A 3,753-nucleotide genomic window follows, 5' to 3' on the forward strand; every position below is an offset into this window, starting at 1 on the left:
TTTGTGTAATGGACTGAAAATAAATGGAAAAAGACGACTGACATATCAAGACTGTATACAATATATTGGAACAAAAATTAAGCAGTCAAAAGACCACAAAACATCAATTACTTGTGAGTAAATTCATTATAAACTTTTTGCTTGTTCGTTTTCTTTCATGAAATCACTTATTTAAATACACCATCCATCCATCCTCTTCCGCTTGTTCTGAAATCGAGTCTTGGGGGCAGCAGTTTGAGCAGGGAGGTCCAGACATCTCTTTCCACAGCACCTCTTCCAGCGTCTGGATAGAAATGTTACTGTCGCTCAAATCCAGAGTGCTCAATTACAACAACCTTTACAGCTGGGCTATATTTGTGCCTTTTTGTATGTTCCCTTGTTTAAAGGCCAGTAATATTAAAAATAGCAACATTTACCTAGATTATCTTAATTTCATTCCACACATTTAAAGCATGTTTCTTACCAAGTTTGTGGAACTTAAGCTGTGGTGTTTACAGACATGTCAACTATAATGCACTTTAACATTGAGAGAAGTGAAGCATGCTCTATTCAACCGTGGCTGAATCTGCTGAGCGTGAAAATCCTAAATCCAACCTAAAACCAACTTCACTGCAGTTTCCAGTCACACAAGGAGAGCTGTTGGTCAGGCTACTTCTTGTTGTGCCATGATCTCAAAAATAATTATTAAATCAAGTGCTTACTTATGTAGGTAAACACAGATATTTAACAACCCATTATAGTACACCAGAATGCAGGAAATAGCATCTAATTTATTTTGAATTATTCATTTTGAAGACTTGAATCGTTAACCCGGGTACCAGCCAACATTAAAGTACATAGATTCAAGTATATACTTTAAGGAACTGAAGATGCTTAAAAGTTGCATACACATATAATGGAAAATGCTCTGTTCTGTGATTCTGCAGTCACAGTAAGTAAACCAGTTGGGCAAGACAGCAGATCTGTCTCTAATGCACACGGAACTAATCTGAACTCATGTCAGGAAAATGAACTTGAACTCAAAGCAGAAAAACCATTAGAAACCTTTTTTTAATTAACATATTGTATGGAAATTGTATTGTCAAATGAAAGCTTTAAAACACAAAAACATGCTTAATGTTGAATAAATGATGCTTCAACAGAAAATAATCATAAAATTGAACTAAAACTTATGTGCTGGTTTGAACTATGATACGCTGAATATGTGAAACCTAATCCATTGCCCTTCCATTATTTTAACAACAACAAAACATATTAGGCACAGTATCTCTACAAGTGAAAAAAATATGTAAAAAAAGGGAAGCAAGAAGAAAATAAAGTTGAGTTAAATAGAAGATGTTTATATTTTGATGGCAAGCGAGCAAGTTTCAAGACAGGCGTGTTCCTCAGATCTGACCATTAAGGTAGTATCTCACTGAGCTGCGACTGATGGAGACTGGTTGACATCAATTTTTAATCAATTGAGAGGAATTAGGCAAATTTTCGATGAAGTCTCTCTGAATTCTGAGTGGCCAGGGAGTCGTGTTTTGAGCATCCAGTTTTTGGAAAATCGTTGCCATATTTTGTGAACATGTCTTGTAAAACTGCATTCTTGGCCATGGACTTTATTACCTCTGCCCACAGTGTATTGACCTTGATTAACTTTGTGTGTTTGCACAAATCTGATTATTTTTTAGTGAAAATTTGTCCACACATTTCTCAAAACTCAAGTGTGAGCTTCTGCAACTTACTCAAGTAAATTTAGAGCCACTGTAAATGTCATGGGACATTCTGGAGACACCCACACGAATGCCGTTCAAATAGTTGCAGCCTGGTGTGATACTACCTGTATTTTTAATTGTATTATTTACAATCAGTTCCATTTAGTAGCTGCTGGGAATTACATATGCAGTATATTTTGACTTAGACAGTAAGAACTTCTTACCCAGTACCAAGTTAACCACTGACTTCATGCAATTTTTTTATGTGATTAAACGAACATGTTGTATTTCAGTTATATTACTTTGTCTCAAAACTTTAGCTGCTTCTTATTTCTGACAGCTGAGTCAGCTTCACCACAGCCTACACCTTCATGTTCCCCAGCTGTTTACAGATGTAGCTGTACCATATGATGTTGGTGTATCAGCCTGTTTTCAGCTGCACCAGATCCTCTTGATGCAACTGCATCAATTACTTTTGTTAATGATATTCCCAACGCTAACATTGGCTTCTGTTTCCTCACATTCCCCTTGCGTCCAGGAACTTTGCTAACAAGACCACTATGCTCAAACTCAAAAAAGAAGCTAACCATTTTTTAAGAATAGCAGCTTTTGCCTTCTGTGTGACCTCATATGGTGAAAGGTTTGGACTTCCTTGCTTTATGCATTTTTGCTCTTGTTCTAAATCTTGTGTTACCTTCTGCAGCATCTCATTGGTGTAGTAACGTTCATTGTTTGCCTCAATAATCTTGTCTATGGTGTTGAGCAGTTTTTCTATCTGCACCTTGTTGTTCCTGTACTCATCCTGGCTGTTCTTCCAGTATTTATTATCAATGACGTTGCAGCGATCACCACACTTCTTGACTATATCACTCAGTTCTTTGCTCTGACTGACAAACTTCTCGATCTTCACTCCCTCTTCAAGCTCATTACCATGAGTAAAAAGCACTGTGGCAAACTTCAGAGCTTCATCTGAGAAATAAGCAGTCATCTTCTTTATGACTTCCTTCTCCTGCTCAGTGAATTTGTCCACCTTAAGCACAATAATAAAAACATGAGGACCTGGCGCGCACTCTATGACGCACTTCAATATCTCAGCCTTTGTCTCCTCTTTACATGTTCTTGTGTCAAAAACCCCTGGGGTATCAATGAGTGTTACTCTTCTTCCATTGACTGTTCCTCGTACTGCTTGACATATACTGGTTCCAGACCCTGGAGAAGAGTCTGGTTCACACACTTTTTTTCCAAAACAGGTGTTGACAAGTGTGCTCTTTCCAGCTCCAGTCTTTCCCAAAATGACGATCCTTCTTTCAAACCCTGTAAGACAACAACAACAACAACTGTGTAAATTAATACTAAGACATTGGGGTGTAAATATGTGTGAAGATGTAAAGATTGGTATTTTATACTGTAGTTAATACTCAACTGAAAAAAATAAAGAGCATTTAGAGACAAAATCCCTGAGAGTTTCACATTGTTAGGAATAACTACAGCTTATTTCACATTACTTCGTTTATGTTCACCCTGCAAGCAAAAGTGGCCCAAATATATTTTTTGGGCCCATGTGGAACCTGTACCTGTATTTTTTATGGCAGTGTGAATGTGAAAAATTAAATTATTTCCAAGCATGACAATATTATCAATCACTGTAGCACTATTTCTACCTGGATTATTGAGCATGCATCAGGACTGTAGCACTATGCGTTGTAATTCTTGTTGGTTTAAGTATTAATGGATAAAGACTTAAACTATGCATTGAATTATTAAATGTACAAATATTATTTGAGTCAGTTCGATTTCCCAAATCAATATTAAAGTCCCCTCACACACACAAAAAATGTTTTGTTACAACTCTGATTTTCAAAGAGCTCCATGATTTTATCAGTAAACAGCTCTATATTTGAACCTGGTGATCTATAGAAACAACAAATTATTATATTTTTAGAGTTATCATTTGATATTTCAACCATAATATTTCCATTACATCATCAACAACTATTGACATCTTGTCCTTAATTTTGCATTTAATTTCTGCATTAATAAATTAAGCAACTCC

At 36.2% G+C, this 3,753-nt stretch overlaps 1 pseudogene; it reads right to left on the reverse strand.

Annotated features, from left to right (window-relative positions):
- Positions 1 to 2,008: 2,008 nt before the first annotated feature.
- Positions 2,009 to 3,753, reverse strand: part of LOC119414787 — a 7,329-nt pseudogene continuing 5,584 nt past the window's right edge.

Source organism: Nematolebias whitei, chromosome 1 (assembly GCF_014905685.2).
Source record: "Nematolebias whitei isolate Nwh7 chromosome 1, NemWhi1, whole genome shotgun sequence".
Lineage (NCBI taxonomy): Eukaryota > Metazoa > Chordata > Actinopteri > Cyprinodontiformes > Rivulidae > Nematolebias > Nematolebias whitei.